This window comes from Coturnix japonica, chromosome 4 (genome assembly GCF_054131305.1).
Source record: "Coturnix japonica strain WE chromosome 4, WE-NBRP24, whole genome shotgun sequence".
Lineage (NCBI taxonomy): Eukaryota > Metazoa > Chordata > Aves > Galliformes > Phasianidae > Coturnix > Coturnix japonica.
In genome coordinates this window covers 16,086,919-16,109,113 of record NC_140666.1, presented here as the reverse complement: position 1 = coordinate 16,109,113, position 22,195 = coordinate 16,086,919, and the positions used below count along the sequence as shown (strand labels likewise).

Below are 22,195 nucleotides of genomic sequence, written 5' to 3'. Positions count from 1 at the left end.
AATACAATGTCAGACTATATATGCCACAGTTTTGATGGCATGACATACTACTTATTTTAGAAACATTTCTGTTTTGCGTTCGAAGAAACTGTTATGAAATACTCATACCAAAACTGTGTTTGTTTTTTTCTGTTCGGAGATGCATGGAGTTTTGAAATAGGTGAAGTACAGTTTTACATTATGACATATCAGACCTGTTTCTGAAAGTCAGTGTGACCCATCAGTGGGATAGAAAAGCACCTAACATTTCTCCCAGCTGGTAAGAGTCAAGTTAAGGAGAATGCTGTTCAGAGAATGGGGAGAGGGGTAGCTCAGGTACAAGTATATGTTTAATTATTGTCAGGAAAGAAAAGTCAGCCAACATTATACACTTGGTTTCACTTTTACTAAGGCAGGAGTCCCCATACTATGCAAAACTGGTTGCAGTTCAATCAAGAAGTCCAAAGACCATTACAAACCTACACAGATAAAGACAGAAAACTTTTATCCCCCCCCAAAAGCATTTACCTTTACAAGCACGTTACGTAGGCCATAATATAAAAGTTGACTTCACTTGTGCTATAGTATTTCTTTCCTTACAAGGAAATCACCTCTTGATAATATCTAGTACATCAAGTGCTAACCCATTCTACTCTTTCTGAAGTACCCCCAAGCCCCCTTCCCCCTCAGTGAGGTTAATTCATTAAAAATACACATGGACAACTATCCTCCAAAAGTACTTGTGACACTGGGGGAATGTGATAATTTTGATGAAAATTAATTGAAGTTGAAGCTATTAACACACATTTGGATTGACTTTTCTTATCTTAGACCACAGCTTCTTGAGCACATTAATTACATAGTTGATCTTTCTGAGTACAGGAGGGAACAGTGTTGTTTATTCAACACTATATACCTTGTACACTGTCCATTCAGGAATGTGCCATCAAATGTTAATTATCAAGAAAGGAAAAGCCAACTTTGCTCAAGTGAGGTAATATTTTCAAATGCAACATATGTTCCATTTATTCAACCAAGAGAAATTACTTCAGAAATATGAAGGCAACCAAATGCAAGACTGACAAAGATTAGGAAACATAACGATTAATAATTGAGTTACACTGTAATAACAACAAATCCTTCTATAAAATATATAACCAATTACAACACACACAAATCATTAATAGACTAGATTTATGAGGGAAACTGAATATCAAAAGGAAAAAGCACACAAGCTTCATGGTAACCTAAAAAGCAGGTTCTCAAATATTGTTCTCTATTGAGTTCAGGAACACTGAAAAAAAAAACAATCACAAATACTGGAAATTCTAGTGGATGTCATCTCATTGGTTTCAGCTGTGTATATGTGACCAACACACATTTCATGTCTATACAGCAGAACTGTCTAAAATCATGATGCTCACCTTGTTGGAAAAAACAACAAACAGCAACAAACCATAAAAGACTGAAGAATATCATTACCAAAGTAGAACATAATACTGATAAAAGTATTGAGTATAAAATATGACAAAAATGTCTAATTTTTAAAAACAGAGCATCATTAATTGTGCTTCTACTTGATTACCCTTACTATTAAATAGGTAGTAACAGTCAATCTTATTAAAATTCCTGTCAGTGTCTCCAAATTATCTGTCTCATATTTCTCCCTGATCGCCCCCAAACATTTCTGAATGCTTGTGCTATAGACACACTTCTCTTGTACATCTAGAGCTACCTCTCACCTACATCTTAAAATCCAGTTTAACTGATTCTCAGGTTAAACCATTCCATAGACAGTAACACATGAAGTAAAGCAATAAATTAAATGTATTTGTGTTCTGTTAATCAAAGTGGGTAGGAACCCTAAAAATTCTATCAATTCATATTATTCTCTCTCACTATATTTACTTTACACTGAAACATTTTAGAGATTTCATGTGTTGTCTTTTATCTTTGTTACATGTTACAATCCACAATCAGTTGTAAGTTATTATGTTTCCCTTTTGTTTACTTTTCTTCATACTAGAATTACAGATCAATAGGAAACTAGATTCAAAGAAAGAACCTAGCACAAAACTAGCTCTCTTCAGCTTTAGAATTAAGAAATATATCTCAAGGGATGAAAGGCAATGATTTTTACTACATTTTCCATCAAGAGCACTTGTTTTATACACATTAAACACAGTGTAACTACCAAGCTATTTATCCTTTAAAGCATTTAACAGGAAATGTTACATTTATCAACTCCCTATTCCTTGTTGTTCTTCAGTCTACTTTGAAAATCCCCAGAAGAGGAAGCACCTTTTAAGGTATAAGGTAAATTGAATGGAGGAGGTTTACATGAGTCCAAACTTAGTACAAATAGTTTATATAGCTGATGATACTATTTTCTGCTCCTGAAACCCACTTGTTCATCTGAAAGAGAATACAATGAATTTCTCTTTCAAACATTGTGTTTCCAGAGGTTTCTTAGAAGGCAGAACGGTTTAATTAAAGACCCTGGCCAGCAGCAAGTGACCTTGCACTGCTAGGATCATCAGTGGTGTGACACTCTGCTCAGTAAAATTCCCACAAGCTACTCATGAATCTGAACATCCCAGTGATGGTAGTAAACATATATCATATATGTGGACATTTTCTCTCTACAGAAAAATGATCTGAAAGCATTTGCCAGCTAAATTATGTGAAAATAATAATTAAAAAAGAACTAGAGATAAACAGTTGATTTTCAGTTACGTTCAAAACCTATTTAATATATGTCAGTTTCTGAAAGAGGGCTGCTGTGTGTCATTAAAACATATCTTGCCTCCATTTTATTTCCAGCATAGTAAACCTTTTTTTGTGTCTGATATTGCAGGGAACTCTGGGCCACACACTCAGGTTCATTCATCAGCTTTCTTTTTGTAAGTTTTATGTGCTGTAAAAAAAGAAAAGTAGCAAGCCTCTAAAGCACACAGGCCAACAGAGACAGAGAGCACACAGTACCACAGAGAACAAGTGCATAGCAGTAGCTTTCCACTGTATTAAGAAGACTATTCAATCAGAAATAGTGAACAGAAACACAGAGCAAGAAGAATGAGGATAAAATCCTTCCCAAGTTAATCAAGAATTAACTGAAGCTGTTAAACAAATTGTCAAAATTAGGAATATGGGGGGAAAAAAGCCTTCTTGGTAAATGAATGATCACCAAAAATCTGCAGATCTAGAAAGGAAAAGATACACAATACCAGCACTCTCCTGGAAAGGTGTGTCTTGAAGTAATTAATTGCTGGAGAAAACTGAATACTAAGTATAAAAATGCCTAGAAAGCAATGGACTCAGTAGAAGATAAAAACAAAAAGCACACTAAGAACAAATGGAAATTCTAGAAATCTGATCTTCACAGCTAGATAACTAGGAGTCCATGAAATAATACAAACATGAGAAATCTTTGTACAAGCTCTCAGCAAAATGCATTCCTAGCAATTCTGAATGTGAAGCAGCACAGTCCAGAGATTACGTACAAAAAATACTATAACAAAGCACATGAATAAAGCAAGGTATGCTTTTACTTTGCAAAGAGCTGCTAATGACTGCATGGAAACAAGGAGAAGTGGCAAAAAAGCACTATGAAAAATAAGCAGAGAGAGCATTTTTGGGATATTGCACTGTATATTTAATGCAAAAAAAAAAAAAAAAAAAAAATCAATTACCTAAAAATACTACCTGAAAAAGAGCCACAACCAAATTAATCTAAGCTTTTCAAACCCATACACAATTTCAAGAAAGAAGAGACTAAAGTCAGACGAGATTATTAAAGAAAGACATGAATAACATGAAACATGGTTTGATTATTATCAAGGGACTTGTTAATTAATAACATACAGAAACTGAGAAATTGTTCTTATTTGTAGATAATATAAAAGATCTCTGTTTAAAAGATCAAAGGAAGCATGATGGAAGACTTTAAACTTTGCAAGGATGAGAAATCTTTTAAATGAGGCTCTCAAATCCTTCTCCTCAGAGCTGCTTTAAAGACATTCTCCACCCAACCTGTATCTGTTTTAGGAAGTGTCCTGACCCAGGTGTGGGACCTTGCACTTGGCTTTGTTGAACTTCATGAGGTTGGCATAGACCCACTTTTCAAGCTTATCCAGATCCCTCTGGACAGCATCCCTTCCCTCTGTTGTGTGAACTGTACCACTCGGCTTGGTGCCATCTATAAACTTGCTGAGGGTATACTTGATTGTACTGTCCATGTCATCTACAAAGATGTTAAATAACACCAGTCTCAACACTGATCCCTGAGGAACACCAGTCATCACTGGTCCCCATTTAGACATCAAGATGTTGACTGCAACTCTGAGTGAAGCCATCGAACCAATTCCTTATCCAGTGTTCGTTACCACCAATCACCTCCTCTTTACTTTCTACGTGCCTTAGGAGGTCCTTCAGGAGGATCAGCCAGGCAAGAGGTGAGAATGGCTGTCCTGTAGTTTCCTGGATCTTCCTCTCCTACCCCCCTCCCCTCCCTCCTTTAAAACAGAAGTTATGTCTCCTCTCTTTGTGTCAGTGAAAAGACAGAACAGGCTGCCCATAGGTATTGTGGAATCTCCTTCTCTGGAGATATTCAAAACCTGCCTGGATGCCCACTGTGTGACCTGGCATAGGGAACCTGCTTTGGCAGGGGGGTTGGACTCAATGATCTCTGGAGGTCCCTTCCAATCCCTACAATTCTGTGATTCTATGCATAAAGTTGAGCACATTGCTCAGGCAAGCTTTACCTTAGAAATGACTTGCTGACATTCATTATGTAAGCACACACACCTTGGCACAACAAAAGTAGCTAATATTCACATTACAGAAACAGCCCATAATAATCACATTATCTTTTGCTAGTATGATTTATGCCAGTTCACAGAATTTAAAAAAAACTAAAAACCCCACTCATTAAGCAAAAAACACTTTTGGCAGCAGAAATACAATGTGTTAAGGCTGCTATCAGTTCTAATAAATAAACAAAATACAACAAAGCCCACTCAATTCAAGAAACTTTTCTGACATATTCTGGCCAGGCTTGACTGAGTTCCCTTTTGAAGAAGACTTGAGGTGACACTGGTGCCCCATTGCTGTCTATTTCTAGTTTCCTACCTGAAACTGTCATTTGAACAGTATCTCCCAAAGCAGAGTCTGAGCTTTGCTAATAGAGCCACAGTAAAATTACAAAAACAACAACAACAACAAAAAAAAACGTGTCAAGGTTGGTGCCTCCAATACATTCCCTGGGGACCTCCAAATGACAACATACAGACTGCCTTAGATTTACACAGTACTTAAAAGGATGCTCAATAATAAATAAAATTCATAACTGAATATCTTAAAATGATGAGAAGAAAGCTGTCTGGAACAGCAGCTATAGACTTCTGCCTGACTAGAAGCCATTGCTGACATTTATGGTTAAGGTATGAGACAAGTCATCTTTGCTTCTGTTTGCTTCTATTTATTCCCTGGTTTCCCTTCTCACATACTTTAGTGACTCCAGGTAGGAACTTTGTAATAATATATCCATAGATTATGTACATACATTTCTTTACCATGTCTCATATATACACACCACAACACCACAAAGAATATTAAAGCCATCAGTTTTAGGTGCTGACTCAAAGATCCTTCATAACACAGTATTAAGCCAGGATACACTTCATCATACAGAGACAGATGACAATGGCTATCCCACTACACCTGATCCACGTTTGCGTTTCTCTTTTGAAAATTATGGTTCCTGAATGTTCAAGCCTTCCCTTTAAATTCATCTGAAATATTTAGTTTCCCAGTGAATATATGCAGTTAATGTATGCTTTCATATAATATAAGACTTAGTGTAATTTGCAGCTGATAATAAATGGAAAGCATCTATTTTCAGATGCTGGACTACCTTTGTAAACATTTTCTAGGAACTACCCTTCCATTACCCTGGCACACCACAACAGAGATGATTCTGATAACTCTATTATCTCAGACAAGCAAAAATGAAGAAAACAAAGTGTCCAGACCAAGGCAGAAGTAGAAAAACATATATTATCAGAAGGGATGGAAGCTACTCACCTCTGTTTCTGCTGCCTCCTTATGCCTTGCAAGACGTTGTATGGAAGACTCTGTAGAAGAAACAAAAGATGGAAAAATAAAATGAAATAAAAGCTAGGTAAGAACATTTCAGACACATCTGAATATGCATTTTAGACTTGTTCACATGAATAACAGCACCATTCTGAAAAAAACACTTGGAAAAATGTCAACTGTTAGGAACCAATCCCTCTCTGAATTTATGCACTGAATACTCCACTTCCAGCTGTGCATGACAGTAATTATAACCATATATATATTGTGGTGTCCTATAGCCACAAACAACACAGATCTCATGGTGGGGTAGAGAGCTAATACCTGCATGCCTAAGGCAGAGGGTATGGGACATGGAAAGGGCATCACCTTCTACACATTGCTTCTATTTTAGAGGCTTACTTAAATAGGCCACGCTCCTGACTTCAAAGCCATTTTGGCAAAAATCCTTCACCTGTTTGAAGACTGGAGGCAAGGGGCCACAAAGGGTGATGCCTGTTTCTCAGGGCTGCACCTGGGGCTGTACCTGAAGCCAGAAAACAGGAGCACGCCAGGACAGGTTGGGGCCCACATAAGCAGGTTCTGACAAGATAAAGCTGTATGCCATTCTTTCTGATGTACCAGAGACCCATCTCTGCCCCAGCAGCTGGGAAACTTGAACTCCCCCTTATCCCGCAAGGCTCAAAGTAGCACTCATGACCAGCTGCTCGGGGCCCTGCCTCAATCTGAATACTTCTCCTTTGAAGGCTGCCTGCTCATAGCCTCCCAGCCCCATCAGAGTCCTCCAGCCTCAGTACCTGGGTCAGGTTGCTCGCCAGCAGCAGCTGCTTTCAGTCATCCCGTCAAAACTAGAGCTCACTTCGTTACAGCAGGAATAAACCCAGGGAGAGAAGGAACAAAGTACCTCCCCTCGCTAACGGCACGGCCCGGCGGGGCCTGGCCCGGCCACGTGCGCTCCGAGAGAGGGGAAGGGAAACAGTGGGGGGGAAAAAAAAAAAGAAAAAAAAAAAGAACGACCTGAGAACGAACGGCAGTTTAAAGAACCCAACGACACTAAACAACAAAGAGAGAGTTTCAACAAGGAGAAAAAAAACAAGTCCAAATCTCACCGACGGGCTGTGGGATGACCCCCCCCCCCCCCCCCCCCGTCAATCCCATTTAAGGCATATCAAATCAGCTCAACTACCTCCAGCAAAAGGTGTGCAGAGCAAGGCCTGGCCTTCTTTTCAATCTAGATAATTCAGGTTTCCAACATTTCTAGAAGTGCAAATTTCTCTTGACAGCCATAAATTCACCTTAAGAGCGATGAAAACTAAAGAAACAATCTGTCACTGCAGGATTTTATATTATGTATCAATGCATTATCAAGTATATACACACAAGAATGAAAAGCATATTTTGACATTTAAAGCCATCCTAGTTGGCTGCTCCACACAACCCAAGATGTCCAGTGACAAGAGAATGCTGCAGATTTTTAAAATAACAGCAACATCTAATTAAGAAGTGAAATGGAATTTTTACTGAATTAGAGCATGCATAGCTTCTCTCACACAAACAGAGAAATGAGAAACATTTGACTAGCACTCATTGCTTTTTCTGGCCAGTCACTTCCCCAGAGAAGCAGGTGTGACTGATGCCACTTTAATCTTCTTCTCCACAGCAACAGTCTACTATAGAAGCTAAATTTAACTGCACAGTCCTTGCCCCCCTAGTCAGCCTAGTTGTTATGGCCAAGGCCTAGTGCATAAAATGAGGTGCTCAAGACCTTGTCCTTGAGACTACTAACAATCAAGGTTTCACCATCATTGCTCAGACACCTGATAAAGTTCACTTGGTTCAATAGAACCAGTTCGAAGTTCCTTGACTATGAGTCATCTTATCCCATAAATAGCAAGCATCCTAAGAATCCCTTTGAGAGTTCTTACAAGCAGCTGGCGGCACACCATAATATCCCCTTGAGCAGGGATGCTACTCAAGGTGTGCAGAGATTCACCTGGGACATGGTGATGTCAACAGACCCTCAATATGGGATTTATTGTTTCTAAGCTATGCTAGCTTCACTAAGATTTGATCTTCAAATCATTATGTATCCCCTACCCTCTATGTAGCAAAGGATATGTAGCCATTGTGAAACTTGTTAAGCCACAGTGTTCAAATTGCCAACTTATATCCATTTATATCCATAAATATATCTTTCTGCCTTCCTTTTACAAAGAAAGAGTGCAGTGTTTTATTCCCCTTCAGCAACATTAAAGCATCAGACTGAGATACGGGTGATTATGATTCAAATACTGTCTCTGACAGCAGCCACTTCTTTAACTTCAGATGAATCATTTAACTGATACTCCGTCTCTGAACAAATCTCTAGTCAACATAATCCTATTTACTTCCAGCTGTGCTTTACAAGTAGGGTTGGATAACATGGATACCAGAAATAATCTAGGACCGCATAAAGTTCTTTGGAATCTAAGTTCACTGTGCACAAAGAGTAATAGACATTACTGAAGCTGCCTGAGCTTTTGTGGACTTCTAGTGATGCTCACTCTTATGGCCTGCTAAGGTGATCATCATAAAAGGATAGCTGGAAGCTTGTATTAACAACCTCACCAAACATGTATTAAAAGTTCTGTAGGAGGATGTTGTGAACCTTTCTTCCAAGGTATACTCTGAAAGAACATGGTAGTATAAAAATGTTTTGACAGAATATGGGTATCTCGACCGTAAGGTGGCTTTGACATAACAAGTTTCCAAGAAATACTGTACAAACATGATGGCTTAGGAAAATACTTAAGTATGATTAAAGAGGCCAGATCAAACTCCAGGGCTGTCCCCAAGGACACAAGAAAATCAACAGCAGTAGAAGAGAGCCACGTACTCTGTCAAGGAAGCAGTTCTGGGAAAAGTCCATGAAACAAAACAAAAACACAATGAAGAAAACTTAAGTGGATGACCTTTGCCACATTTTGCCTATTTTTGTTTTCTTATGGCTCTCATAATAGTGCTTTCTCATAGCAACACCTACAAGAGAGACATTTCCTTCCCTGCTCACCATTCTGAAAAACAGTGGTCAGAGTGATGCGCAGCTTGATTCCAAGAGGGAAACCAGTGCCATCTTTTAGACCCTAGAATATGTCAAGATATAGAAGAACAAGGAGCCAATTATATTCAAACCAAGGCAATCACTTAGGTTGATTTCCTCATACGAGGAAAAGATACTTTTGGCAAAATAATTTCCTCCATGAACTTTTAGACACTGACAACTCATTCATGAAGTCTGAAATTATTTTCATAGAGATTACTGTGTTTTCTGATTCTAAGACATTTATTGATACTTTTACCTTGCATTTTTATCATTTTACAAGAGTCTGAGTTTCACTGTACAAGACAGGCAAAAGGATTAGGGTTTTGAGTGCTTGCTTCACTACTTACTATAAGCTGACTCCTGAATGAAGTGGTTCATAAAACTTAGGATGCTGGCAGAACCCCCATGAAGGAATTAAACAGTATTATGGTAAATTCAGCTGCCACTTGTTCCACTATTCATCTAAGCATACTATATCGTTGTCGCAAATCCCTGTTCCTTTATTATTGTTGCTGTGCTGCACTTTACATCTTAAGCTTGCAGTCATATTATAAACTGGGTCACACGAAAATCAAAAGATCTCCCTTCTTTCAGAGGAGGTGAGGTCCTGCACTTGGGCTGGGACAATCCCAAACAAAGAATCAGGTTGAGCAGAGAAAGACTTTAGAGTGGGTAAAAGGACAACTGTATCCCGGGTTGCATCAAGAGAAACATGACCTACTGGTTGAGGGAAGTGATTCTACCCCTGTACTCTGCCCTCACAAACCCCACCTGGACTATCATGTGCGGTTCTATGGCCTCCAACACAAGAATGACATGGAGCTTTTGGAGTGGATCCAGAGGAGGGCCACAAAGAGGATCAGAGGGTCAGAGCACCTCCTCTACAGGCACAGGCTGAGTAAGCTGTGAGACACTGTAACAGGTTGCCCAGAGAGATAGCTGATTCCACTCCCCCACCTCTCCTGAAGCAATCAAAGCCAGTGTGGATGGGGGTTGGAACTAGATTATCTTAAAGATCCAATCCAAACCAGTCTACAATTCTATATTTTCTTCTTTGCTTTTGAATTTCCATCATTTTGATGTTCTAGTTTCTTGGTGCTCCTCTAAAAGTCATCTTGATAAAGATGGTGGAACAGCAAACAGAAGTGTAGAGCTGATAAGTGCTCAGCCTGGCTTTTTTATTGATACCAGTACTCCTCAAAGCTTTTTAAAGTTGTTTGAAGCCGCTTCGATACAGCGACAATTTCATAAATCAGAAGCCACAATCTAATCCACAGGCAGAAATTTCACTCTATGGAAACTATACAGCATTTTCAGGAAAGGCAACTTCTACACACAGTCTGCATCTCAAGAAGATAAAGTTCAGACATGCCCATACAATGGCAACATGTCAAGAAGTCTCTGCTTGCCTCTCTTTAAGCCAACAGCAAGTAACAAATCTCTTTTGTCAGCCTTGGGTTGTCTCATTGCGAGTTAGCTCTCATGAAGAGAGAAGTAGGAGAAAACATCAACGGAGGGATGGGGTGGATTTGTTTGTACAACAGCTTTTACACAGCAATATGGAAATTCAAGATAAGGGTGTCTATTACCCAGAGGCTATAGAGTTTTCACTCCAAACAAAGGTGCAAGTTACATTAATGCAAACAGGTGCTGAGTGCTCTCAGCCAGAGGAGAAAACAGTTGCTCCATTTTCAGAGTGGTATATGTAGGCAGCAAACACTTGCTGTCTACTTCTCTTTCAGCAACTTCAGGGCAGTCTATTACTGCATACACTTGGAGAAAACCAAATGAATCAGAAGCAAATGAGTTAATTAGCTGAAGCTACTCACAACACCATTCAACAAGTCTTAATGTGTATCAGTACTAATGCAATGGCTCAGTCAGACCACCTGAACACAACATGCCAAATATATGGAGGTGATGACATTTTTGGTTATATATCTGCAAAGCATTATTTTAAAAAGAGAACAACAGCAAAAGAAATGATGTAATGTGCACCAGTGATACTGCAAGGGAGTTGGAAAGTGGCTGAGAAGAAGCAGATGTCTACTGGGACACAGGACAAGCATTAGCACCTAAGGCATAAAGACATACCTAAGATACTAGGAAGGGACAGAATAATTTCAACCTAGTTAAGAGCTTCATGTGGCATTTACAGCAGCTTTGCCTATCCCATGCAATACCTGAATAGATGACATCAAGAACACATATCTTCAGCCCCCGGGATCTCATGCACATGTTAATTACAGCTTCTAAATGCCAGAATAAAAGTTCGCTACATGTACCCAGAGTTGCACTCAAACACATCTCTCTCTCACCCACCACCCAAAAACCAAACTCACGAGGACTGGCTCTTCTCAGAGACAGACTACAGATCCTGAGGCTTCTTCCAGCAGTGTAGGTGTGGACTCAGTTGCCCTGGCAAAGCAATGCATTGTGATACATCAATCCCTCTTGTGAGAGTTGCCATTGCTGTAGGGTTGCTCCCCTTCTAAATGTTTCCCTGGCAAAGGAAAGCCCCTTATACTTTGGGATTGGTTGCTCTCCTGCTGGCTGGACCAGCTTTAAAGCAACTGCTCTCAACAACTACTAGTACTAGTTCTATATACTAGTAACTGCCACTGTTTCTAACAAACTCTCCTCTGGGATGTTCCTGTTCCACCAAATATTTCTTTAGGGCTCAAGATTGATCACAGCTATTTGGTGTTTCTATTTATTAGCTAACTCACATTTTGCCAAATCCTGAATTTTCTGATTAGAGCATAAACATCCTGTTCTTAAGGACTATATCCTTTCTAAATCAGTTTCTGGATGCTAGCTTAAAATATATATTTTTAATATACACGTCCCAATGTCCTCCATTACTGGCAATCCCATTGATTAATAAAGATCAATAAAATAATCCAAACTCCTGTTCATCCTTACAGCAGTGAGCCAAGCCTGGGCATGAAAAAGTTTTATACCCGCTCACCGTTGAGATTTAAGATAAATAAAAAAATAGCAGAACTCTCATTTTTTAAGAGATGCAGAAGTTGCATTGTGTCATTTACTATACAGATCAACAATAAGCAGGTTCATTTCTTTCAGCCTTGTTATGCTTGTTTTCTTGCAGGTTCAACTATACAAACTCTTAAAAACCTTAACATCACTTCTTCTCTCCAATGTGAGAGTTGCTAAAACGTAATTTCTAAATATTAACTCAATTTCATATATGTCTAAAATGGAAATCACAGTCTTTTTAATGTTGAAACACATGGAAGACATGAAATAAAATTCAAATAAGCAAAGTGAAGATATTTCTTCTGTATCATACAGTCTACAGTCCAGTTTGTACACGGTTTAGCAAGAGAATTAGGTCTTAAAAAGGAACTAAATATAGACTAGAACAATTATTATTGTTGAAATATGGCCTTTAAGTGCTTCTATTTACCAAAAGTTACCATTTCATTTAAGTCATTTCTATATCCCCATGTACTGCCAAATATATTTTTCATGCCTTAGAAAAATATCTCACAATAATAAGGAGACCTTTTCACAGATCCTGCAAAGTTAATTGAAGTGAGGTAAGTACTAAAGTTAATTGAAGCAAAGAAAGCTCTGTACCAAGGTGAAGTCATCTTCACTTAGGGTTCATATTTAGTGGGCAGTCAACCTAACAACGCTACTAAAGGGAATAAAATTTGGTGTGTCAGATTTAATGATTCAGAAAGTAGAGAGAGAGTATTAAAATGCAGTACAGGTACATAGCCTGAGAGAGTTTACGAGCCTCAGGTTTTATTACTCACATTCGCCTATATGATTGGTTGCTGTATATTATAATGCAATATTCAGATGTTCGGAGCAAGGTTGTGACACTGCTATATAAACCTTGTAATGCAAAAGGATTTTGCCTCCATGAGGTAAGTCTTCATACACATAATGCCATGCTTTTAAAGACTTTATGAAACATAGCCTTACATGCTGAATGAAGGCTCAAGAAACAAGATCATAATCACCTTTACAAACTGGTTCGGCTTCGTTCTAATTCTTTACATTCATCTGAAAATCTAAATCTGGCATAGTTAACTCTTTCTGTAACACTTCCCTACATTATAAATCTATTGTTTTCTGTTCCTACTTGTAATCATGTATTTCTCTTTCTTCAGTGATTCTAGTATGGCATATTTGGTCCTTTCTTCTTTCTGCTTGCCCTGTTACAGATTAAGCTTTATTAATAGGTTTGATTTCTATAGATTCCTACCACCTTTTTTCAAGCCAAATCTCTGCACATCTTTAGGTTTAACATACTGCATTTGATTAAAGGATAATTATTGTGGACCATCTTGAAATTGCTGCCTTTTCAGAGTCTATTAAAAGCCCTTAATTTATTCTAGTGTTAATATCTTCAGATACTTGATTAAGTAGTAAAGAAAGAAACGTCTTTTCTCATATAGTGAAATGATACACTGCAGATTAGTAAAAGCACAGAATGCCAAGTTTCATCTTTATTGCACCATGGTGTTTAGGACTGTCCATTTTCTCTCTAGCAATGAGTTAATCTCTTCACTACCACAATTTTTGAATTTTGCAGAAGAGTAAACAGCATAAAGGACAGACGCAGCCTCTAAGATATGATCAAATAAATATATAACAGTATATAAACCATATTAACTATAACAGATTAATGAGCAAAACCTCAATAACAAACCATGAAAAAAACAATCTCATGGAAAAAGGATTTTTAACTGTTTTTAGTAGAAGAAAAATTATTAAGCACACAAGTCTTTTTTCTTCCCTTTATTTCCACATATGAAGAACCTAGTGCACTTCCCCCCATCTCTAACATTCTAAAATGATGTCTAGGTAACTTTGCTATGTTGTCAGGATACGTGCTACAGTAACATGCAAGCAGATTTGCTTTCCTTCCACCTAGTGCAGAACCACCACTTTTGCCTTCTCTGTTTACGTAACTCAGAAAACTATTAAGTTTCTATTTCTTGACAGTCAGTATCTTTTCTCATTCCATGACAACAAAAAGATCAGATAATTGCTAGAAATACCATTTTCTGATGGTGGAAATTGAGTTACTACATAATACAGAAGGCCATAACCTGATTAGTCCTATACTCAAAAACTTCGCTAGTGCAACATGTTACAGGTGTCAGCCAATTAACCATCACATGGGTTTGGCCTTCAGAATTGTTGAATAACAAAGCATCAAGACTTGTGGTGAAAATTACAGAACCTGATAGGTTCATCTTTAATGCACATGTATTTGGCAAATGCAAGTCATTTTATCACTGAAAAAAAAACCCAAACCAACATAAAAACAACAAAATTATTGTCCACGTCTTGAAATGTCCTGACAGGTCTACTGCAATAGTGCTGTACTTGTTTCAATCATATCAATAAAGAACAAGATCATGACAGCTCTTAAAACAAATTTTAATAAAAGATTTTAAAATTTCAAATATAAAACTGCTTCAAATTTTACATTTATGTTTTAAAGCAAAAGCACTTTTTCACTGGTTTGATGATTCACACTGCAATTCTTCCACTGCTTTATACATGTTATTCTTGGAACTATACAGACAAGTATTCCTAAATAGCAATAGACTCATATTTTAGACCAAATGCTTAGATTTTATTTTACCATGTACAGTTACATCAGTAGATTTCCAATACAAATACGTGTGTTGTTCAATTTTATTTTATTAATTTTCATTTTTTTTTGTTAAAGTAAAATATTGTTTTACTTCAAACTGAATGAATTTTTTTTTTTTCTCAGAGTTCTGAACATTTCAATGTTCTTTCACTGCCCTGAAAGACAACGTTCAAAAAACCCCCAACAATGAAATTCTGAAACAGCATTATTTCATTATTTTACAACTTGAGAAGCACTCAAAATATATGGGACCGGGAGCTGTGTGAGTACTGAGGCACTATACAGAGACAGACATCAGCAATCACTATATCCCAAAACGATTACAGGAATGGAAACTACACTTCAAGGTAACAGTAATGGAAACTACTCTTCAAGGTAACAGTACTTCAAGGTAACTCACTCTCACAGAGCATCTTTTACTTTGGAGATTATTTTAATATACACATTTGAATGGTGGAGTAAGATAACGTATCCTATTCCGAAATTACATATTGTTTCAGACATTTCTTGAGGTAAATGACCTTCAAAACAGCATAAAAACACTCTGAATTCTCATAAAGAGAAAAAAATAAAGTATGTACACTATGATCAATATTCATTCCCATGTTTGAATTCAACCATCTAAATAATTAAGCACTTAGATATAGTACATGCTGTATTAAAACCTAGCTACTCTGTAAAATTATTAGAATATATACCTAATGATTATGAATTATTAACTATGAATTTGATTGTATGAAAATTTAACATTTTTACTGATCAACAGTGTTACAATTTTCTCTGCAATTTATCAGAATTCATGTGCAACTTCAACATCTTGATATATTCTTATGCTATGTAAATACTGATAAAATATGACCTAGTTAATTAATTGTAATTCACTGATTATTAAAACATCATCCCCTAAATTCCAGCAAAGAAACGGAGCTAAGTAGTTGCTTACTAAAACCCAGATACTCAAGTGAGTCATTCTTCCTCTATTTCATATATGCCCTACTTTTATGAAGATGCAGTAAACTTCAATATATTCAAAATACCCTCCCTTCCCTTTCTACTTTCCCGTTCTGTCATCCATGTATAAATCTCAGAGGAAAAATCAGTTTATGATCTGTATCTCCAAGCTAGCATTCAATTACTTTCTTCCCTCTAGATTACTTGTCAGGAGAAGCATTCCTGCAGTGCGTATCTGAAAAAGTTCTTCAAACACTGATCAAAACACACAGTTTACAGGCAGCTGCTTACAGTCCCACTTGTGTGATCCAAAACTATGATATAGGTGCACAGAGCTGTGTTTATCCATAATGTTCATTCCTCACTATTACAGCATTTTTTCTACTCAGTTCTTAAAGTGATCACTCCGCTTCATTCTCTTCACAGATAAGTTGTGATAGCATGGTACATGATATCATCCTGCTTTTAACTGTTACTTTTTATGAGGAAGACTGACCTTACTAAAAATAATAATAATAATAATAAATACTGAGAACCCTAAGGCTGCTGAAATGAAATAGGAGTTTCTCTGAAACAGTGGCAAAATTTATGTACTGAATTTCTGACACTTCTGTTTAGAAAGCAGCTCCACTTGCCTGGCAGAGATATGAGGTTTAAGAAATCAAGAAACAGCAAGGAGAAACAAACAAACAAGGAAAAAAAAAAGGAAAAAAGGTATAATGGGTAAGAAAAATATACGAAGAAAATAGTTTGAAGACAGGAAATTGTAGAGGAAGCTAATGCTAATTCAGCCTTGTATGTGCTGAGCACTATGGATACCAAGATATCACATTTTCCTTGGGGATCTTTTGTGACTGAATCTTCCTTAGGTCTCATACATGAAAAAAACAGGTAAAACTGAGATACTTACTTACAAAGGGAAGGTGGCAGTTGCCCACCTGCCCTAAACAATCCCTGTGCAGTTTCATTGGGTGCAAACCTGCTGCAAAGCTTCATCTACTTCAGAGCCACATATAGACAAAAACAGGCTAAATATACTGGTGTGATTACAAAATTACATCTCCGCAGTCCAGACTCAAGGATCAGGGCTGTTTTTACTTGCAGCTGGTCTAAGAACAACACAAAAGCATAACAAAGTTCCTTCCAACTGAGCTGTTCTACCCTATTCTGATCACCAGCAGAGAGAAAACTGGCTATTGCTTGATCACCTAAACAAGTAATGATCACCAAGCATGCAGGTCTGTGGAGATGTATGTGTGAGTGTTATGAAGAAAAGTCTTGCACTTGGAAAGGCCAGAATCTGAAAACTTCTTCTGCTTTTGATGGATTTTTAATTAATTAATTAATTTTTAAAACACTAGTAAAAGGGGTTGCAACAAAAAAGAAGTCTTTTTGATATTGTTGACTCTATACCAGGCAGAGTTGGGTAGCAGCAGAAGGCTATCTTCTTCTGATAGCTTGTCTGGCATACACCAAAAGAAAAACCAAGGAAAAAAAAAATTGGCAAAGAACTGGCCAAATTATTTGTAATAAATTATCACTATAACACAGCCTAATGTCTTCCCTTCATCTATAAATTGTTAGGCCTAAAAGATTACTGCCATTATATTCCTTCTCATGTATTCTAATAAGCTTACAGACATATCAGGAATGGTATGTGATAGAAGTTTGAAGCTTACTGAAGGCAGGTTAAAATTAAGTCTTTTAAAACTGCTTGAATATCCTTGCTTAAAGAAAGTTACATTACTTTGGGAAACAGAAGGAGAACATTGAGCCACTAATATATAGAAGGCATATTTATCAGAACATAGACTTTAAAAAAGGCTTGCATTAAGACTTTACTCAGATTAGAGTGACAATGTTTGGTTTTCCACATGTTCTTCTCAGGTGTAACAAATAAAAGGGAGAACAAAGAACGACTGTTATGTGTTTCATAACCAAATCAAATGTTTTAGCTCAGTTTAAGAAGAACAGGTTCTGTTACTATTACTTTTTTTCCTTTACAGTCACTGAGAAATGTAAGGGCACAGCATAATTTCAGATTAATGTAATGTGTAATAAACAAACACTACACTTCTTATGGTTTGTGACTCAAATAAAGCTTCCCCAAGTATCTACTATTCCAAAGAGAAGTTAAGGATTACCTGTGAGAATCAGGATGTGTAATCCCTGGCCAGAGCAGTTTATTTTTTCATCTGTTATAGAGCTGATTTCACTAGATGCAGACAGAAGTACTTCTCCCCTTTAACAAGCATTCCTAGGGAGCATCTGTCAGAACAGAAAAAACAAGTGGGTTATTCACTAAGATTTATAGTTAGTAGTCATGTAACACCCAATAGGAAATAATTACTTATGCAGCACAACAGCTGAGCATGGAATTTTAAAAGGGCCTGCATAATTGACCAATAGTGGTATCTGAAAAAACACTGCTTAGGAAAAGATTAATTTAGTCTCATGAAGCAGGGCATAATTCAGCCCTATGGGCATCAGGAAGGCATGTTATCTTACGTCCAGCATTGCAGATTGGACTTAGTGGTGTTATGGATATTTCTGTGGTTTTTTTGGTTATTTTTTTTTCTTTCTTTTTTTTTTTTTTTTTTCCTTCCTTCTTTTTTTTTTTTTCTTTTTTTTTCTTTTTTTTTTTTTTTTTTTCTCTAAAGCATATAGTATTAACCATTGCTAGAGGCAAAATATCTGCACCTATTTCCTTCATAATGAAGGACTAATTCAATTTTATAACAATAGGAAAGTCTAACAATGAGTTTGGGATCAACTAGAAAGTGTATTGGAGGCTTCTGCGTGTTACTTTAATAAATGCAGTAGCTTGCCTTGGCTTGCTCCCTCACTGGGATTAGAGTTTTGATATTTACCCATGCAGTAGCCTTGGCAGACCTTGATTGATGGCTTATATATTTATTTAAACATAAACTTCAAGTTCTGTCCTCCCTTTCAAAGGGCTAAGAAGGTTGACTTAGTGACAGTGCAGGGTATGAAAGTATTGTTTGCTATATCCATAATACCCTTATGCTATGAAACCACATTCTACTGTGATTTTTCTATATAAATTTCAACATATGACTAGTTTAGATAAGCAAAGTTTGTTCCCTCTTTTGAAAGTGATAACAGTGTTACACAAACCAGAAAGTTAAGCTACAAAATGCTTTGCCTCCTATTCTAACATGGGACTGCTGTAAGATTGTGTTATTTGGAAATGATGAAACTTGACTTAGAGGACAAATTTCAGCTACTGAAAAAACTTAAGCTGCATCTAAGCCTCAGTGAATTAAAAAAATAAAGGGGAGGGAGGGGATCAAACAGAAGCATTTGGCACATTTCCCTCTTGAAAATTAAAATTAAATACCTTATGATTTAAAAATGTGAACTATTTTCTAACAAAGAAATCTTTCTAGATTGTATGTTAACTTTGGAAACAAGTTTGTTCCTTCATCATTTATGACCCCCAAGGCTGTTACCTGACATCATATTCACCAGAATCAATAAATATAAAAGATTGTACATGCAGTGAAGCTAAACATGAAAGAGGCAGAAAAAAATTAGTATTATTTTCAGGATGTCTATTTAATATTTTATAAGTTTTGAGGCAACACTGAATTATACCAGAGTTGCAATTGTTTTCTTTCATTTTAATTTTATAGCACATACTTTAAATTTCATTTATTTCACCATTTTATAACAAAAATAATAACTGTGCTTATGAGTGTAATGAAAATTACCCAGGTATTTAAAATTCTGTCAAAACATGCCATTGTTCAGTTCTATACACCTTTAAACAAAGATTATTAGGAATGGAAAACCTCTCAAGCACTACAGGTAAAATTTTAGAAGAGTGCACTTTGAATGCATTCTGCCCTCCAACAATCACATCAGTTTCTACTTCTAGTTCACAGAATGGCAGAATCACAGAATGGCTGAGGTTGGAAGGAATCCTGGGTTGGGTCATCTGCTCCAAACCCCCTGCTCAGCCAGGGTGGTTTAGCAATCCCTCTTGAGAATCAGGAAAAAAAACACATAAGAATTTACTTTAAAATGACGAAGAAATTATGTTAGTGATATGTTGTATTCTTTATTCATTTTTGATCTCCACTGATCTCCAAATTCATCATTTTTTTTTCTTTTTAACTAATGTTGAATTATGCACTGTACTGGACGCTTCCCATATTAACTGTAATCAAAATTCATATATATGTTTCACACAGACATTCTAAATATGACCCTCTAGTGCTTTATCCAAATCCTGTCTTTTGTCCAGCATTCTCAGTTCTATTTATTAATTTGCTATAAAGGTAAGAATTCTGTCCATACTTATTTAAATAAAGAAAATGTGAGGAAAATCTCAGAAAGATTACTGTTCAGGATTGAAAAGAAACCCAAACCACTTTGTTTAGGTATTCTCAAGGAAAATTCTTGCTGCCTTACAGGGCTTGAACAGTAACAGCCTCTGCAGTCACTGCAGTGAGGCTCAAAACTCTGACATGCATTCTGCTTTTTCTGCTTATTCTTTCTGTAAATGTGTGTGATTTTAGGCTGCCATAACTCAACAAGCAAATGCTCCCAGTCAGAAGCAGCTAAATAACTATAATACCCCCTGCACTTCAATCTGTAGGCAAAAGTGGCAGGAGATTTCTTTGCTTATTTTCTGATGTTTCTCTCACAGTCTGACATACTCAAAATGAGAACAGAACAGCTGATTTACTCCTTACAGTTACAGTGTTCCTGAGTATTTTTCATACTGCAAGTTGTACAGCTTGCTGGTTCCTACAAGAACAGAAAGCCTTTTGAAGATTCATCTATTGTTGTGACATATTTTCACATTTATACAAAAGGATTTAAACATATTTGTCTGCCACAGTAGAAGGTTTATAGATGCTTGGTCAGAAACCCAGAAGAGTTACCCTGTCTTTCTGAGATTTCCATAATAGCCCTGGAGTTTTTGTAAATCTTCAATAAGAAGTGAATGAAAAAAACCTTATGAAACTCCATCAGCATTTCATAATCTCCTGTGTCACTCCAAAAATGTCAAGTACTTATAGAAGGTTATCTTTTTCTCATCTATTGAGATGGTATCAGCTTATTTTGCTAATTTGAGACATGGTTCATGAGCTTCTCCCTAAAGTTCTGGGAATCCTAATATTACAAAAAATATATTGCATACATTTGTGGATGACTGTAGAAATCATAGAATTGCAGAGATTAGAAGGGACCTCAAGAGACTGTCGAGTTCAAAATCCCTTTTAAGCAGGTTCCCTAAAATAAGTCACATATGTAGGCATCCAGCAGGGTCTTGAATTTCTCCATAGAAGGAGACTCTGCCATCTTTCTGGGCAAACTTTTCCAGTGCTCTGCCACCCATACCATAATGAAGTTCTTCTGCATGTTAGTATGGAACTTCCAATGTTCATGTGACGACTCTCTCCCACTTTTCTCCTTTCTGAAAATGTCTATTAGTTACTCTGAGTTTGCTGACACCCTGATAATGTATATTTGGACTATAACAAACTTCTATACATAAACATCCAAAATTGAAGCCCAAACCAGAAACTGAATCCCTTTGTAAACTAGTGTAAAATAATGCTTACTAGATGAGGATTATTTATCTTATTGCATGATCAAATGTTAATGTATGTTAGGAATTTGCATCAAATATGAGTAATATGAGGATATGAAGTATGACAAAGGTTAGACTTCAAATAGAACTACTTTTCCAAATTCTTATTTGCTCACCCATCTGAATTTTCAGCATCCCTAATTTTAGTTTTTAAATATATAACTGTTTTATTTTACAACACAGCATTTGTTACATTTCTGAATTTGAAGATGTCTGTTTTTCAGCATCTGCATGTAAAAGGAAAGAGACAGAGTTGGCAAAAGTCTACATGAGCACCTTTCAGCAAAGAACTATTTTTGCTGCTGAATGTGTTTTGTATCTTTGCACATTAGTGGATATTCTAAAAGTTATCTGGATTAAGTGCCATCAAAGTTAACGGCCTCTTTTTATAAGACTTTATCTTTTTCATTTCAAGATGTTATTAGAATAATAAAATTGGTGCCTGGTGGGCTGAAAGCAGACTGCCATTTAACATATTTAATGACCATCTGGAGATCATTTTATTCAAAGTTTTATTTTGTACTTTTTGTTAAGCACTTTGTAGTTCTTAAGAAGATCGCGTTTTTCTTTTCCAGTTTGCAAACATGACTATCTACAAACTCAGAAGCCTCCCCTCTACATGCCCATACCTTTATCCCTTGCTTCTTATTAACTTGTTGTAACCACAAGAAAAATAGCTTTTGCTCTTTCCAAAAACCATCTGCAGAAAGCAGGCCCGAGGGCTTAAAGACAAAGCACCCTGGCTTTAGGCTGGGAGAAACACAAAAGGCAGAAAAGACAGCAATCACAGCCATTTGCTTAACTTGATAGGTGATTT

The 22,195-nt window shown here is 36.8% G+C and overlaps 1 protein-coding gene across 4 annotated transcripts in view; it reads right to left on the bottom strand.

Annotated features, from left to right (window-relative positions):
* LOC107312724 (uncharacterized) overlaps positions 1–18,024 on the bottom strand; it is a 397,430-nt gene extending 379,406 nt beyond the window's left edge. For all 4 annotated transcript variants that reach the window (XR_014945158.1, XM_085544596.1, XM_085544594.1 and 1 more), the window contains exons 1-2: positions 17,897–18,024; positions 6,064–6,113 (exon numbers count right to left, since the gene is read on the bottom strand). The gene's annotated coding sequence lies outside the window, so the exon portion shown is untranslated. The remainder of the gene's footprint in view (positions 1–6,063; positions 6,114–17,896) is intronic.
* Positions 18,025–22,195: the final 4,171 nt, after the last annotated feature.